Genomic DNA, 18,973 nt, shown 5'->3' with positions numbered 1-18,973 from the left:
CATCGGCAGATCACAGGTTGCTGAGATGCTGCCCGTTTACCCTCACTTCTAGTATTTCTCAGTTTAATAACCTTCCCGACATCCTTTCTTGATCGGTATGTTGCCACTTTTCTGTTGAAGATTTAAAGCAGCTGTGGAATCTGTATAGATAGATACTTAAAGGCTCATTCACACCGGCGACTGACAGTGGTCGCGCGACCAAGTTGGTCGCAAAGCGACCAGTCGCAAATGGTCGCAAATGGTCGCTTTTCTCGAAAAGCGACCATTTTGGGCGAGTCGCTCACTGCGCGATTTTTCAGTCGCGCGACCGTGGTCGCAAAGCTGCTCAACCAATCAGCGCCGCGCCGAAAGTGATGTGTGTCGTCGTCCACGCCAAATGCAATGTCCGCGTCACGATATGCAGGCTACAGGCCGGTAATTGGTGTCTTGTTTTGCGATTCTGGGACGCAGCAGTTGCAGCAACGTGTCGAATGTACGCGGTCGCATTCGCTGGAAGCTAAACAGCAGGAAAAGAAAGCACAACACAAACCCTTTTTCCAGCTGCCGTTCGTTGGATGAGCACGCCACCCAAAGGTGAACAGCGGGTGAACAGCTTTGGTTTAATATTATGCACCGAATAACACACAATGCGAACTAGAAATTACAACTTGCTCTCGATAATACTCGTTGTCATGCGCACAAAGTTCGGGCAGGACGCGGCTTGCGTGGCCGGTCACTTCACGCGAGCGGAGGCACGGGCGCACCCACGAGCGTCGCGTTTTCTTCGGAGGCTTCCGCGCTGCCACAGCTGACACCCCGGCGGAGCACATCAGCACAGGGACGACGTCTTCCTGTTCGCTCGAATCAAAATCCAGCCATCGCTCGAATCAAAATCCATGGCTGTTGCCGGAACGCGAAACCAATTTACACAGTGCCAGCGAAGTGCGCGCTAACTGCGTAGATCCCTAGAATTCTCGCTGAAGAACGAGAATGTCCGGGATTGCGACTTGCAGGTCGCGCTCAGCCGGGCTTGCCGGTGTGAACATCAGTCGCCTTCGGTCGCTTTTTGTTCGCGAGTCGCAAATGGTCGCGCGACCTCCTCAAGTCGCCGGTGTGAATGAGCCTTAAGACTTTAAAATATTCATGTAAGCTTCCTGTACTTCTTGACTACACAATGCCCATCTGACGCCTATTAGACTTAGCCTATACAATGCTCAAGCTAATATGGGTCAAATTAAAGCGGCGTTCCACAGGAGTCCTAGGCTCTTATGCTAGGCTCTTATTAAAGACGATAGTCTTTCTTGGGGAACTTAAACGCTGAAAATTTGGTCTGTCTGTCTGTCTGTTTGTCTGTCACCCGATTCAGCCACCCGGACAAAGTTGGACCACTTGCTTACCGCCCACACTGCTTAAACTGGTACGGCTGTTCATACTTGTGAACGTTATCAATCACAAAGTAAATATTACGCATATCTGAGGCGCAACATCACTAGGTAAGTATTAGGAGGTGTGTTCCTTTAATAGAAAATACATAGATACGTAACTCTAAAGACCCTAGTTTCTTAAGCTGCGCTGAAAATGCCATGCTATGCGCGCCGACGAACGACGTTCCCCGACTGCGCGCCGACGAGCGCCCTCTGCCATGGAGGAAGGAAACCCTCTGCACAAGCTCATGTTTCCCGATGTATTGCCAGATGGCGTCCATGTCTCACGCAGCGCCTCCTCAATTTTATCAATGCCAGCCAGATGCGGCCGATTCAACATAAAGGAAGCGTTGTCGGAGGCAGGGCAAAACATAAATGGCCGCTTGATGAAATAATGCGGTAAAATGAAATCTGTTCAAACAAACCTTCATGCCAGGACGGAAATGGTACGAGAACAGCATCACGGGTGGCCGCGGATCAGACCAGCACTCATCTAGTACAGCCTGCAGAAGACTATCGTCTTTCGACGACATTTGCAGCGAAGCACGCAGATACGCGGCAAATTTTTATTTAGGTTTATGACAGTTCAAAGATGCCAATCACACTAAACATAGTTGTGTACCCTGATGACACCAATCTGTTCTTCTCGGGTAACAAGCTTAGTCTTCTTGAACAACAAGCAAATGTGTGATTGAGACACCAATCTGCTTGATTTACATTTATTAGACTTGAATTAAGGACTCGGCAAACGAAACATGTTTTATTTCGCCCACGCAATAAGACTATTGCAACAGAAGCTAGCATCATTTTTGACGGGCAAACAGTTAAACACGACGCCGCGTATACATTTCTTGTGACATTTTTTTTTCAAGAAAATTTAGGTTGGTCCATGCGTGTACCTAACTAAATCCGCTCCAGGATTTCGAGTTCTACTGGTCTTATTTGGAAAAATAACGAAACCTGTTTCCACAATGGTTAAAAGAGCAATTATATTACAGAATAGTTCATTTCATCTTCATTGCTGTTTATTATATAGGACATAGGACTAACGCTAAGTAATATAGCCTTAATATGTCTTGCAAAAAAAAAAAAAAAAGCTACGTGGGATGAGTGGCGCACAGTGGTCGAACAAGTCGTGTCGCTGGGATAAATGTTTCGATAAGGACACCTGTCTTCGTCAGGGCAGCAAATGCAAAATCAGTTGCGCCCTGACGAAGGCAACTCCCCTCATCGAAACGTTAGCTTCAGCAACATTCCTTCAGTACAATGCGCCATTTTGGGGGTGAATTGGATTTAGGACTGCAGGTTCCCTGTCAGCCTTGTCTTTTTTTTTTCGCCCGTCCTCTAGGCACCCTTGCTTGTTGTCTGATTAACTGAATTAAACCCCAACCTGAACCTCACATGTGAGCTTCTGTTTCGCTTTCGTAAAACTGTGATGCCCTTACCCATCGTTCTCAGGTAGCCCGCAACTAGCCACTATCGAACCGTCTAATACTTTCCATTCTGGTTCACCGCTAGATGCTATGAAAGGATTTTGGGGAGTAGTAATAAAGCGACAGATATTTTATTGCGATAGTAATTATATGGACACTCAAAGAGGATTTCTGCCGTCGGCGTCGTCGTCGCCGTCGCCGTGAGGTTCCGTATCACGTCAATGGCGATGAAATCGTCGCCGCGCGCCTGACGCTGTACGTGCGAGTGAAAGGGCACGAGGGACGCGCGCTTTCACGGCGAGCGAACGCGCGGCGGAGAACAAACGCGCGTTCTGCGCCGTGCTCCCTGAAGGGCTGCAGAGCATAGAGTTTCTCACTATAACACCTAGAGGGTAAACTGGCGCCACCGTCTATGCGAGTTTCTTAAAGGGCTGCCGTGCCCTCATGGGAATGACGGGATATGTGTCTGCGAGGCTTGTGTTGGCTGGTGTTGTACGAGGCTTCGTCTAAAACGTGGATATGGCTACACAAATAACGCGTTCTTAAAATAAAATCCACATAAAAGGCTTTCATTCACCCATGTTACATGTCTCAATAAAGTTTACTCACCTACAATGCAGCATCAAGCGAAGAAAAGTAAGAACAGACGACAAGTTGTTCCAAAGCGAGCGAGAATCTTGTCGTCTGCCCTCCAACTTTAGCGGCAAGCTGATACTTGTTACGTTTCATATAATTCTGCACCCAATAGTAAGTCCTCAAACTTAAACAAAACATGTTTTTGTGTAATAATAAAGCTAAAGCAGTTTTTTACGTCCTGTTTTAGCAGGAAATGAATCATTGTGACAGACGGAACGGTGCTAGCTAGGCGCGTCTTCAAGGCGTTATGGCTCTCCAAGAACGATGCCAATCCGAATCCACAATATACCGGCATTCCTACAGTGCAATAGAAGAGTTGTAGTGCGCTCACAACGCGGCAGAGCTTGACGCACTTCGTGTCGCGGCCGACAGGTGGCGCAGTTCGCAGCGTCACCTGAAACTTTCCTACGCGTCGCGGTAGAACAGCTATCGGGTGTTGCTGTTTTCACCGTATAAAAGTAAAATGCACGACGTGCAGTGCACGAAAGTTCTTTTGGTGCACCTTCGCAGTTTGCAGTGAAATAAATTACTATTGTTGCGGCTGATCTACAGAGGGTTGGCGTTGTTTTGAGCCGGAGGCACGGATGAACTAGCCTTGCTATTCATGCTGTTCTGCTAAAGGCTTGATACGGCCGCTGCAGTCGCGGTAGCAAGGAGCACTCGAGTTTTTTCTGCAGCTGATCAATAAAATGGTTAGTGTGGTTTCGCCACAACGACCGCACATCGGCGTTTCCAGCACCACCGCGCCGAATTAAACCACCACTTCGTTTTTTTTTTTTCGCAGGTAAGGCGTGCAGCGCCTTAGACATTTTCACGTTGCCCAATCTATTCACGAAATATTTAAGTATCACTGCTGCACAATTTATGCTGGTTAGCTGGTTATTTATGTATTACATTTTTCGTAACGTTAATGCGACATGAAATCGAAAGGATGAAAATACCAGGTACACTCGTGAGCAAAAGTATAAGGACCACATGGTCGCTAAAACAACTCAATTTCTTCGTAATTAACATGCATAAATTGAAATTGACGAGTACACTGGAAAGCTCGCAATGCCAAGATTGGACTGCAGTCCTAAATTTCAAGTTGCATTCGCAGGTAGTTGAAACCAACGGCTTTATCGCGCAATACCTGGTCCGTATACTTTTGCTCACGGGTGTACACTTATGGAATACCAATGTTTATTTACAACAAAATAAAGAATGATACCGGAAGCGCCGGGAACAGCCGGTGAAAACTCCGAATAGCTACTGTCTTGAGCGCTTCGGCTTTTCTTCGCGGGTGCTTCGTCCCTTTCACACCTTTTCCTTTTGTTGCTGGGCTTAGGTGTCGTCTTCATCAGGTACTGTGGTAAATTCGGAAGAATCTTAGGAACAGCGGTTTCTGATAGCAGTGGCAATTGTCACGAGGAATGCACACCTCTTTGCATTCTATAAGGTGCACAAGTCCCTAATTATGAATCGCGGTTCGAAGTGTAACTCACAGACCGCGCAAGATTCCTCCAGTGTCTTATCTGCAGGGTTGAGGTTCCTCTCCCATTCCTTTCGCCATTCTTCATCACGTGGAACGCTGAGCAAAGACGCCTTTGGTGCATCTTTCACGCGACTGTAGCCAGTTCTGCACTCGGGTGCAAAACAGTAATTTCGACTGCGGCTAGCCATTCTCACTCCCTCAGAGTGCACATTGAGTAAAGCGTCAAGCACAGAGCAAGCACAGAGGATACTGCTGAAAACGCCGGCGGGGCTTGCAGTCGAGAGCCGACAACGTCGATATTAAGTGGTTTGTTTTCAGTTAGGAAAGGTTGGCGCTATCTTCTGCAGCCCTTGAGGGAGAACGGTCAACGTCGCGATCCAACAGAACGCACTCCATACCAAGCGAGGGAAGTTTTCAGGAGAAACTGGCGGCAACGCCTCTGGCGGGCGCCGGAGCAGTCGACGCTGAGTGCGCCGCGGCGCCGCGGCGCACGGATACGGCAGTGAGCACACTGCCCCTATTCTAGTACACTGTCGGCATTACCCTTGCATACCACAGCGCAGCAGCGCCACATTTCCCTCTAGGTTTTATAGTGTGAAACTCTATGCTGCAGAATTAAGCGTCTCTTTCCTCCTTTACAATCACCATATAAATAGAGCAAACGAGACTTATTCCGTCGCGCGAAAGGCCGCGGGGGGACGGGAGGGAGGTGAGGCGACGTTTAGTTGCGCCACCAAATGCGTATTTATATAAAAACGTTGTGAGGCGGAAGGTGGTAAAGACTTCCGACGCTGCTCGACGAGTTTCCCGTTCTGATCTCGTTGAAAGCCTCGTAACAACCAGTGTTGCAAAATGTCGGCATGCAAAAGTAGCCAGATGACAGCGTGATAGTAGCTTGAAGTAGCTACAAAATCCAGCAAGGAACTAAAAGTAGCTAAAGTGTCTTTTTCAAGCGCATTTTCAGATAATTTGGGTATATATAACTCATTTATTGGAAGCTGTGTTATCTTAAAAAGTTAAACACACCTCTCAAGTCATGTTTTCTTGCAGGTAACTACCCAGAACATCTATGAGCGAATAATGAACGTGCTCCCGTTTTGATTCCACTAATTTAGGGCAAGCGTAGTTTTCTCAAAGGCGTCAAGGCTTGCGCACTAACAAAAGACGAGCTGCTAATGCATCACTGCTCTGCAAACATGTAAAAATGAACTACATATAATTTATGGGCGTACCCAAAGGCCTATGAAATCGAAACTGAAATTCTTAGCAAAATGTACAACTGCAAAACATTAAAAGAAGCAACGAATTGCCTCGTTGACACTGAGGACTTCTTGAACAAAATGTAGGATTTTCGGTGCCTATTCTATTGTCCTACGCCAGGCATTTCTGTATTGTATTTTGTTGCGAAGTTTGCAAACTGTATTTAATTACTACGCAGTGGCATGGAGGATGGCCAGTGGTCTGGTTGTTCCATTTGATACAAAAATTACACAGCTAAAAGACACCTGACACCAAAAGGCTGACATTAGTAAACTAACGTCAACTTTACACTGTTAAAAAGTTCTCACAAAAATACTTGAAAGCTTTCTGGATGTGAATTTTATTAAAAAACAAAAAAAACCTTTTGATGAATCTATACACGTGCAGACATGTGAAAGTCATGAACGCCGTCTGCTTTGTATTGCCTCTTCCTCTCTTCAACTGTTTCCTTCTTTCTCTCGAGACGCGATATATCTTGGTCTGCTTTGCGTCTTCTTGAAAATCCGCTAGATGGTGCTGTATGCCTAACCAAAGATCAGTAGGCTGGTTCGCTTTGGGAGCCCTAGGTAAAACCACAAATGAGGCAGTGCAGGGTGACATGGGTTGGGCCTCTTTTGAAGTCAGAGTAGCACTGAGCAAAATTAGTTTTGAAGAAAGACTCAGGAACATGGATGTATATAAATGGGCGGCGAAAGTGCACAAGTATATGTACGTGAAAAGCGTGGATAGGAAGAGGTCAAGAAAGTGGGCAACCATGTACAGGGTAATTGAAAGTGTAAATAGACAACCAGGAGTCACCAGAAAGAAAGTGATAGAAACAGAGACAGATTGGATGAAAAGAATGGAAATAAAAAGGACCATGGAGATTTGCAAGAATGAGAAGAAAGAAAGCAGGAGGGAAAATCTGTACGATAACACAAAGGGCAGTGCCTTGCTATTTGAGGCTCGAGCCGGTTGCCTAACGACAAAAACATACCGGGGCAAATATTTGGAACTAGATGAGGCATGTGTATGCTGCAGCAAAGGTCCGGAGGCCACTCGTCACATCCTAATAGAATGCGAAGGGATTCACACAGTGAGAACCGTAGGTAACGTACACCTTCCAGAAGCGTTTGGGTTTAAAGTCGACGGAAGCATCAACCGGTCAGCAGTCGAGATAAGCAAGTTAAGAGTATTGGCGGGAAAAAAAGCCGAACGACCAGACCTCTTACAGTCATAGGTAGCGGTACAAGGTATATTTGAGGGGAAAAAGATTAATGAGATGTATACAAAATGCTAGATAAAAACATATATAGCATACAAAATGAAATCAAGTAGGCTAGATGGTTATTTGTCACCGTCCCGTTTCAAAGGGGATGCCATTAAATCATTATTATATTCATCAGTTCTATCACGTGTAGCATATATGTAGAATTTTATCACACCAGAATAGTGATCCCGAAGTGTCGCTAACTAAAGCTAGAATTAGCTAAAATAGCTGGATCAGGAGCTAGATTTTGAGAAAAGGAGCTAAAACAACTACTCGCAGCTAAACAAAATTTTTAGTAGCTAGTTGAGTTCTAAGATAGATAGATCTAGCTACAAATAGCTAAATTGGCAACACTGGTAGCAATGCGACGAGAGGTATTTCGCAGAAGCTGTGTGCTATGGTTTACTTGTGTCGTGTTTGTGCGACAGCATGCAGGTATCAGATTGTATAGCAGGCATTAGGCTGTAACCAATGTTAAGGCGGCATCTCACGTCGTTATGCTAGCACAGTACATGCCCTCGTGCAGATTCTTGTGCGCACGCAAAACAATTTTTTCCCCCGCTATGCCGAGTCGCGCCACCTGTCGAGCAACAGGCAATTCGCGCGTTCCCAGACGTCTATCTGAAGGACCGAGCGATGGCGCTGCAGCCGCCGTCATTTGAAGAGGTGGCACTGGTGGCACAACGACATCGACTGCTTCTGTTGCTGCCACTGTGCGCATGCTGTGCGCGTGAGATTGCGGCACTCATCAAACAGGTTATAGAAGGGTGGACGGGTAGAGTGACGAGAATGACGAAAGAACGAAAACGGTCCCATGAAGCTGGCGCTCGTGCGACGACAGCGAGCTCTGTCTGCCTCTGCGCGCGTGACTGGGACAACACGCAGCCCGCGAAGCGGGAAAACTGCTGCGAGAAGTCGGCGTCGGAGAAAGCGGCGATCGCGTATGTGGGCGCTCAGTGGCATCACGATCGCCGTGATTACGTCGATTAGGCACAGGAGGAAGCAAAATAACGCGTTCTTCCCTCTTCGTGACGATCATTAAGCCGGCTGCCGGCCCAACGGCGACGAGCAACTTGCCTGCTGCGTGACTCATGGAGTTACATATCGGTGTCAGTCGCGCATAATATTGCCAATCGGTTGCGGTCCTGTATCTTCCGCGTCTTTTGTTGCGTGCGATTATCACGCCTCCTGAACGACGCACGCAAGGTTGAACACACATCGGCACAGCCCAGTTCTTGAGCTCTTTTTCCTTTTGTCAGTGAAGGATCGATTGTCCCGGAAGTGAAATGAGCACGAGAGAGAGTTGTCCACTGCGCATGCGGCTCAGTTGAAGTGTTAACTGGTGGCTGGAAGAAATCTTGGTCCATGCACCACGGGCGTTGTAGCCACATTGTAGGGAACTCTATGGCTGTAGCATCAACAACGTGTGCTCGCTCGCACATGTACACCAAAGCTCTTCTCTGTTGTGGTGCCACTTTCGACGAAGGTAACGCTAACGTGGCACTGGACCCGAGATTTGCATCTCCTGATTTGACTGTGCAGCCTCCGACGTCTTCGCATCTCCGGTTGGGGCACGTCTGCACGTTTCTCCAGCTGCACGTATCACGAAGTGTTTTATGCTGAAATCTTTTTCTATCGACTTACAAAAATAAACAGAAGTGGGAACATGATGTATGCCTTCTCACTCTTAGAAGAATCAACTGCACTTGAGTATAGTCGCGTACAACGGCAAGGTGTTGCTTCTCATAGCTCTCCAACAAACCACGAAATATCCCTGAATGGTCGGCTGACAAGGGGTTATCTGCCCGTCTCGCATATGAACTACATATGTGAGCAAACGTATACGGACTACGGGAGCGCGTGCCAAACTGCATCGACGCGCTACCTTCCCAAGTGGTGCCGGCTGTCGAGAGTGACGCTCGAGCGCCGGTGCGCATGCGCATTCCTTGTCGGCGTATACATTTAAGTACACGAGCATTGTTTTACTTCCTGGGAATGTAGCGGCCGCCAAAACCGGGTATCGAACCAGCGACCTCGTGTTCGGAAGTAGAATGCCGCTGCACTGCTGCGGCGGGCAGCTTGAGGATAAACGCATACTGAGGGTAAGCGGCTAGCTAAAGCACACTGAGTTCACTGTCCCGCAAAACACGCTCTAAAAACAGGCGTTCGCGTTTTTGGCGTCGTTGGGGTTAAACGTTTCTTGCAACGCCATAGTCACCGTCGTCGAAACACACATCTTGCCTCGACAGTCGGCCTCATTCGCGCCAGCATTGCAAGGAACAGCCATTGTTTACATTTTTTTTAATCGTTAACCGCCATTTAGCGCGATGTTAGCTTCTCCACGATGTAGGTATCACGATATAAGCGCGCGATATGAAATCGAAACAATAGGAATTTGGGGACGCATCAAAGGAACGGCGATATAACCGAGCGGAAATATAACCGAGCCACCCGCGCGCTGTGTCTCGGTTATCTTGGCGTTATCTTCGGGTTCGTGACGCGAATATAATACTTCTTTTGTTCTTTTATTTTCGCCTGCTCGCACTGCTCTCCGTGCCCGCTGCCACTGAGCATTTCGTGCCGTTTTTTTCTTTTGCGGATGGACAACGCTGTTAGTGCCGCATGAATGTCGTTACGGTGTAACTATCGCAGCTTTGATCAAGACATTGGACGCTGTTGCGGAGGCACGTCAAGCGGCCGGTCTTCGAAGTCGCGCGGTGGATCACCGCGCAATTCGCGAAACGCTTTATCTTTCGATTGTATCGCGGCCATTTCTTAAGCGCCGTTTGTCCAGTAACCTTAATGGGTGTAGCAACGCATGACGCCGTTCCCTTCGACAGTGACAGACGCCACAGCCCGTCCATTTAGTTTATTTTGCGATGTAATTTCACAGTAACCATGAATAAAGCCCTGTGTGAATCCGCTTTTATGCGTCGGTTTTCTTTTTCGGCATCAATTCGGGTTATATTCGTAATATACATTTCGTTTTCTGAGCCTGAAAGCCCCTTCCCTTCGCGTTATATTCGAGGTCACATTATTTACTTGCAAAAATACGGTACGTTTTAAAACGCCCGTGCTTTCCGCTGGCTTAATTACTTTTCTTTTCTGCTGTCTTCCCAACCGTAGGTGACGCCTGTGCAAACAAGTGACTGTGGCACTACTACGAGGGACAACGGAGCAACTGGCGTCGCTACGTTCTTCGGAAGTTATATTCACCAGGTGCAATTATAGCTGCCGAGGGTGGCGCGGCTATTAAATTAACTAATTTGCAATATAAATTGTCTTAAACTAGTTGGCAAGAGAAGGCCGCAGCCACATCGGGTCGTCGCCGTGACGGAAGCGGAGAGGACTGGGTGGGGCGATTGTAGCTTTAGGATTAGCCAGAGTCCTTCTATTTCTGGCTTAGCTCACACTATAGGCCTCTTGGAGGAGGAAATAAACTTTATTGAAGACAAGGGGAGGGGGAGGGGGGAGCCGAGGTCAGGCAGAGGGGGCTAGAGTGGCGTCCAGCTGGCAGCGACCTTCGCCACCCAGTCCGCCAGCCCGGCTTGGGTTTGAGGGTTAGTAGATTTTAGTACGGAGTCCCACACCTCCTGTGAGGGAGCTTGCCGCAGCAGATTTCTTGGGGGAGGATTATTCCTGCAACCGCATAGAATATGATGCTGATCAGCTGGATCTGTGTCGCAATATTTACATTTCGAATTATAGTCGCCTGTGAATAGATCCGTGGCTTGCTTTCTACTAAGGGAAGAATCCGGTGGTGGATATATCCGCCGGTCCTCTCTGTACGCGGTGACAATTTCATTGTAGCTGTGACTGGGTATCGTTCCACCTGGTAGCGGTCCCGGACATGCCTCCACCGCCCGGTTAATTAATTCTCGGGCAGCACGGTGGGCCATTTCGTTCCCCAGAGTGGGCCGGCATCCAGATAAGCGCAACCTTGCCAGCCGGTTCGCTCAGTATTTCGGAGGCTCGTGGGCCTACCGACCCTTGCATGTAACTTCTAATAGCTGACATGGAGTCGGATATTATGAAGCTGTATCGCGATGCTGCTATACCAAGCGCAATTGAGGCTTCCTCGGCTTCGTGAATGGAGCCTGCGCTTATTTTACGTGAGCTCACTGTCTGGCTTTCGTTGTTGACTGCTGCAATTGTGAACGTGTGAGCGCTCTCCTGTGCAGCGTCCACGTATATAGCTGGCTTGCTGCTAAGGCGGCGGCCGAGTGCCTCGGCCCGAGCCTTCCGCCTGCCTACATTGTTTGTTCCCATGCTTTTGGGTAGGGGAGGGGGGGGGGGATGATAATTTTATTCCTAATGCTGTTGGGAATACGAATTCTATCCATTATGCCGGCAACGGGGCGGAGATTCATGGCTTGTAGAATTTTGTGTCCTTGAGCAGACCATTGCGCTGGAGTTTGAGGTATAGTAGCGGCGCCTGGTGGCGGCAACAAACGTTGGCTGGGTAGTACCAGGTTGGGTAGTCATGAGCCCTGGATGGAGCGAAGCACGTTTCTAGTCTGAGTGTTGCGTCGATTCGCATTTTTTTCAGCCCTGTTGTGAGTGCGAAAAGGCTCGTCGCTTGTCACAGACCACGCTGCGAGCTGGCGTAGCCTAGTTTTACGAAAACGGACGCTCCGTATGCCATGGGAAGTAATGCTGGAATCAGAAGGAATTGGTGACGCCGATCCGACTGAAAGACCTAGCTCAGCCTCGAAAAAACGTCACTGTCGTTACTGCTGCGTAGTGGGCGTCCACGAGCAAGAAGGCCTGAATCGCGACATCAGATTTTACCGTTTTCCTTCAAGGCCTTACGCAGCGGAGCGTCGGGCGCGCTGGATAACTTCACTATCCCACTACGAGCAGCACGGGTTTGAGAGTTAACTGTGCTCACCCTTGACCTCAAGTCAGCACGTTGAGGCAGCGCAGCAAGGCAGTATTGATTACAGCACCTCGATGTTCGAGCGCTGTCATTAAAAGCTACATCAAGCGAGAAGCGCACGAGCTCGCGCTGCAACGCGATTCGCACATACTAGTACGTTACTGCGAGCATTGCATCAGTTATTTATTAGTTGGTAAAAGGAAATATGGTCGCTACTACAGCGCAAACATGACTACTTGTTTAGCGGCATGCAGTCAACAAATATTGCAGGAGGCGCGCCATTTCACGGCATGCTGAAAGCCCGCTGCCGGCGCGGCGCGTACCGTCGTGCGCTCTACCAGCTCCGTACACATGATGTCTGCTTATCGCTGCTGTGAATTCATTTATTTGAAATATTTCGTCGTGTTTGTGTGCCTGAATATAGCAGCGTGCAAACCTTACCTGAAGTTCAACTTCGTACGCGACTCGCTTCACTTGCGATTGACACCGCGTTGAAACGTCACCGCTTATTTCTTGAACGGCGTATACGTACTTGGCGTTGCATAATTTCTTGCCTTTACGCAGCGTGCCACCCCGGAAAAAATCTTCGGCGCGCGATATTCGCTGCACGCCGTGGCATAACACAAGCGAAAGTGGCGGGTCCATATTGTAAACGTGCTTTCCGAAGCAGACGCCCGAGCTTAATTGGTACTGATCAGGGCAGAGGGCGCTCTTTAGCACCATTTTCGCAGCGCCCGCTGGGCAAAGCAGGAAAAAAAAAAAAAAAAAAAAAAGGCAAGCACCCACTAGTTACGTTCGGCTGGCAGTGGCCCCCTCTCGTTTACGACAAGGACATCGGCCCATTCCGAGTGCTATTGCTTCCCGCCATAATTTCGCGTCAACGCGCGCGAAATGTGGAAGCGCGGAAGTAAATTGCACCCGGAATTAGTGTCAGCTTTCTTCTAGCGAAACAGAAGAACGGACGTTGCCTTCGGTCTGCAGCGCGGGCGCGTAATTTCGCGTCAACGCGCGCGAAATGTGGAAGCGCGGAAGTAAATTGCACCCGGAATTAGTGTCAGCTTTCTTCTAGCGAAACAGAAGAACGGACGTTGCCTTCGGTCTGCAGCGCGGCGCGCTGCGATGAAGACGGTGGTGGGTGGCTACATTTTTTTTTGTCTTGCGTGTGTTATGGTCCCTTCTCTGTGTCACGCCGTGCTTTCGTCGCTCGACAAGCCAACCATCTTGGACGAGTCCATCGACCACGGCGGTGCGATGACGCTTGTCATGGTGAGCACGTGCTTTCTAGTTACTTTCGTCATTTAACAAGTGGCCCTTGGCGCATGTTCCTGCTCCAGGCCGTGTCTCGGACAGATGCCGTTCAGCACCTGTCTCCCCGCGGTTGATCGTGTCTTGGCTTCTGTTCATGCCTCACTGCTATTGGTGTCCTGGTGAATGAAGATACCTGCATGCAGTACGTTGACTGCACGCAAGTATATCGAGTTCTTCCAACCCGTACTGCGACAGTGTGCTGACAGGAGAATAACATGACGGCTACTTCTCTTTTCAGTCTGCAACCCTTGCCTTGACATCCACTGCCCGTCAAGGTCTGTCCCGCCCACGCGCTGACCGTAGTGAGGCAGGCGTTGCTCTCGCCTCACTTCATGACATTGCTACACCCGAAGAGGTTGAGCTACAGGAAAAGCCCTTCGTTGCGCGCTCTGTGCTGCCTCTACGACGGTACACAACTACAAAGTCATGACGTGAATACCGATCTAACATCCCTGTTGGAGTTCGTTCTGCTCTATAGCTGTTTCACAGCCCTTGAACGATACTCTCAATGAGTGGCCATGGCTGTACGATGGGCGTACCAAACAATTCCAGGTGACATGCTGTTCTGGTTCATAATTGGTACACTGCTCAGGGTTTAGCATTGAATTGATCTGGAGATCCTTGCTCGAGTACGTTCACTGACATTAAATCAGATTCTGTGCTCTCGTAATGGTATGCTGATGCTGGTTCGCGTTGCGATGTAATGCGCGCATATGTGTTCGTGTGAACATGCGTGTGCGAGCATGTGTTGCTTCATGTATGTCGTCTGTTTATTGTATGCGTGTACGCGTGTGCTACTTCGCTCGTTTCATCGGGTAGTAAGCATAATTTTCGCTTAGGTGTGTTCCAAATTTATCCATGAAATTTTTGTTCCTGGTCTCGTGTAATCGGTGACGTCCTTCAGAAAGCTTCTTGTCGGTTCCGCAGTGATGGTCGCGAATCTTTTCGAAAACTCTTCCAACTTCGGCGCTGGACATTTCGCTCACTTAAAGGGTGTCCACTCGTATATTTGGCTATGGCTCTCAATTTATTGTCATTGTTTGACATTCGAAGGGGTCTGCGTCGGTATATTTCCTTATCCACATATTTTTGGTTATTTCAAGTGATTCATCATGGCCAAGGTGAAATAGCATCAACGTACCTTTACAAAAAGCACATGGTGTGAATTATAGGCATTAAAATGTCTACGTTAGCCAGTGAGGGTAGTTACTGTGTGAACATATCCTTTGACATCTTGTGCTGGTCATGGCACCAAGCTTATTTTTTTTACCTGTCTTCTATCATTACTATTCTATCAGTGGAGCAGCGTACCACTGTGTCGCGAGGCAAGGCAGCTTCTGGATTACCATTCAGCAACATTGGACATTGATCTGAAACCACGGCATTAATATTGCGGGTTCATTAGGCTGTTTCGCCGCAGTTCGTTTTTTTTCCTACTTGAGTGTTTTTCCTACATGTGTAAATTTACCTGCTTGCATTAATTTATTGCAAATTTCTATAACATGCACTTACTGTACCATATGTTCACTGGAACTAAATAAAATAGCAAAGATGTTTCTTTATACTACCACTCTTCCATTATTTTCTTCTGTGGTTTGAAAAAGAACATTGTGCAGTTGTAAAAATTACTATTGTGACTTCTTTGTGGTGCATCTTTTTGTCGACACTTGTCTCACTGGTTTTACCGCCCAACTGCAATAAATGTTGGTCTTAGTTTCGGAGTAGATAATGCAGTCATTGTGAAAAATGATGCATTTGAAATGCCTCCAGAGATTTTCAGCGTACTTGCGGCACGCTGATTTCGGAGGGCCATGGTCTGGGATCTTAACCGCCCATGTACCCACAGTCTGCTTAAATCCTTTAAAGAAAATAACGGAATGGCTAACCCCGTAGCTTTGCTAAGATCATTTTAATAGCAATACTATACTCGTTCATAACCATTTGCGACCAAACATTGCAGTCCGCGTTCCAGCTAGCTTGAGTGTGTGTCTTGCCTTCACATTTCCAAGCTCCGTGTTTCCCGGTGTATAAGTCGCACCTTTGTATAAGACATAGCCCCGACCTATAGCACCTGTAGCCGTCCAAGCTAAAATAGGTGCATCTTAGACAAATTTTTCTTCGGAAGGCGGGGGTGTGTCTTATAAAAAGGTGCGACTTGTATACCATAAAATACGGTGCTTGAAAATGTGACGACAAAAAACTAACACCAGCTCGGTCGGCACCATCAAATGTGATTTCGCACACTTGTACGCTCATCGCGAGATGTCGTACTCGCCAATTTTAGGGCGCTAAATTTCTTTTTCTAACCGCTAACTATAGTGCGCGTGACCTCCATTCCCGAAGGCACATATATCACGATGGCCGCGCTGCCTACTTGGTGAGCCCTCGGAGATGGCACATGACGCCATGGTCTTAACACTGTTGAAACAAATTTCATTTCTTACGGAATGCTGGCATGCACCGATTTCTTGCACTCGTGAAAGAATACCCGTACAGTCCTCGGTGATTGAAACGCGATTCTCGGAGCGCGTGGCAGCCGGAACGTGTTGCGCCACTGGTGGGGGCACTTGAGACACCGATCTGATGACATTTTGTATCACATAAAAGCGAGTCCTTGTGATGCGTTATGGCTGTATTCGGCCCCTCAGCGATCACCCAGCGCTTACAGTGGCGCGAAGAGCACCGGCCGCCATGCGGTCGCTTAGCACTGTACATTCGTCTCACCAGAGCACTTGGTTTTATGGATATACAAGACACACCGGTGTATAAAACGCATGGACGAAAATTTTGGGAAAGAACCACATCTTATACACCGGGAAATACGGTACTTCTTGCATGTCATCGTAACAGCTGATATTACGAGGAGCAAGCTGCTTCCTAATTGTAAATTACCAAATTCTGGTGTGGTTAACAATACATTGAAGAAGCAGGAACTTGACGGCTTTTGGTATTACCTGCATGAATCACCTCAGGCACAGAGGCTAGGGGTGGTTGAATACCAATTTCAATTTCGGAACAAAAACGAATTCAATATTTCTGAGGTGCTATTATTGATAAATTCTGCTCTGTGGAGCACAATTTCCGTACAGAAAATGCAGAATAATTGCACAGAAAAATTGTGCACACCGGCAACGTGACCACTCCCCTCCCCTCGAAATTTCTGTGCTCGTATGTGACTTGCCCACCTCACCTGCTCCGTCCCTGGTTAAGTGCCTGCTCCCGGACAGATCCGGCAGTACGTGTATTACAGCGAAGCTGTTTATGCGGACCCTGTGCCGTCGTTGTCGGTTTACTAAACACCACGTGACCTAGCGGGAGAGGAGAGGAAAAGAAGAGCTCAACCCAAACGCAACATCGTGGTTCTGCATACGTTTAAAATAATTTTCGGCCATGTCAGTTAAATATGCACACTTCTGCTTTGATGCTGCTTCTACTTAAAGTAGTGAATGCTGTAGAGATGGGGTTCTGCGCAAACGGGATCGAGAATGCAAGTAGAGTAGCCACTTTCGATGGCAATCAGTGCCAACGCGGCTGTGGGCTAACGACGCATGCAGTGAATCTTTGTGTTCAATACATTATAGATTAAAGGTTGCTTTTTGCTTTTTAGAAACACCGAAGTCAACAAAATTCATGTGGCAGAAAGCTGAACAAGGTGCTGTCAGTGGTAAATATTGCAAGTACAGAAACTATTGTGATTCAGCTGTTTTTTTAGCGTTGCGGTAAAATAAAAATCTCCGATTGCTACGCTGGGTACCTTGGTTGGATTTACCGATTGGATACAAATCCACCCGATTGGGTACAAATTCGCAAAACCTTTTGTTCTTTTCTTTCGTTTTTTGTCGGCTGGGTTTGAAATAACCTCAGTTTTTTACAAGCACTAGGATGATCGGACTCTCATGATAATCGAAGCGGCACAAATGGCGCGAGAACAGGGTGCATGCATCAGCAAGCCATCCATTTCCTTATGAGACAAAGAGTTTTTTCAGGAAGGCGCACGTATGGTACGCGGTTGTGATGTTACTTTACATCGCTTTGTGTATCTCTTGTTTTTCTGCTTTGTTCATTTATTGCTACTCACTTGTTTGTTTTTCTTGCTTTCGTCTTCACTAGTTCTTTTTTCTAGATAGCTCTTTCACTTCCTTTCCTTGTTTTCGTCTTCACTAGATATTCTTTTTTTTAAATTGCTGTTTCACTTGCTTGTATAAATTCGGCGCATTGATAAAACATGAGTTCGTAGTCTGCGCTTGTCCTTATTGCTTGTCTCGCCCATGTGCTTAACCTTCGCGCTGTGCACTTACGATTATGAATCACCAACTTGCCCAATCAGCCCTCCTGCTGAGTTAGATCTCACCGCACAGTCTGGTGCCATTCTTGTGCTTAGTTGGCTATAACGCTTTCAAAGAAACTGAACGGCGTCAAACAGCATCGGTGAGACGGGAGAAGCAACAAACTTGTGCTGTTCAGTGCCTCTGAAGGTGCGCTGATTCTTCTGCTGACTGCGTTATTGTTGCATTCTGTATTATTTGCATTAAACTTCTTTGACAAACGTGCTTACAGTAGCAGTGACGCGAAAGCGTCGCATTAGCTTCGTACTATGTCACCTACCATTGACTTTACTGCCGTCCTTGGGGCTTAGCAAGCTAGAACAAGTTACTGACAGCAATATTTTTAAGACATGACCGCGAGAGCCTACCGGGTACACAATGCGCGCTTTGACGGAAGCAAAAACAACACCGGCAACACGTGTGCATACGTGCATACATGCACGGTGTGTTTCCCATGGCAGACATAAAGTTCCGCGGTGTCACCATTTCAGCTACCCGAAGGTCTCTTTGCAAGTGAAATGTCCCTCATTGCTGACAGCCCGCTGGTGCAGTGACCGCTCTGAAGTCCGCCGGGACACGCGAAGATTACAAGCCAAGGTCGGTGCTTGGCAAGCGCCATCAATTATTCTGCAGAGGCGTAACGCCACAAGGGCTCAGCTAGGCAACATGAGAGGAAAATAACGCCATCTCGCGAAAGTGCGGTGGTTGTAGCAGTCACCGGCGTGGTTGAAACTGCAATGCGAGCGGTGTGAGGTTGCACCACGAAGCCCAATGCGCCCACGGCCGTTAGTCCTATGCGCTTCTGAGTTGGAGGTTTGGGGACGTAGAAAAACAAGAAAAATGAAAGTATCCGTAAGGGAAAATTGCCACTGTGAATTCCCAGGCATTTCAGCAGGGTCATAATAATATAACTAATTACGCTCCTCCCACGCCAATTTCTGGATTGTTTGACCTTTGCGAATATTATTATACCTTTTATTTAAGACATATAAAGGGATTAGTCGTT

This window comes from Dermacentor silvarum, chromosome 6, assembly GCF_013339745.2.
Source record: "Dermacentor silvarum isolate Dsil-2018 chromosome 6, BIME_Dsil_1.4, whole genome shotgun sequence".
Classification (NCBI taxonomy): domain Eukaryota; kingdom Metazoa; phylum Arthropoda; class Arachnida; order Ixodida; family Ixodidae; genus Dermacentor; species Dermacentor silvarum.
Note: the sequence above shows the minus strand (reverse complement) of the source record.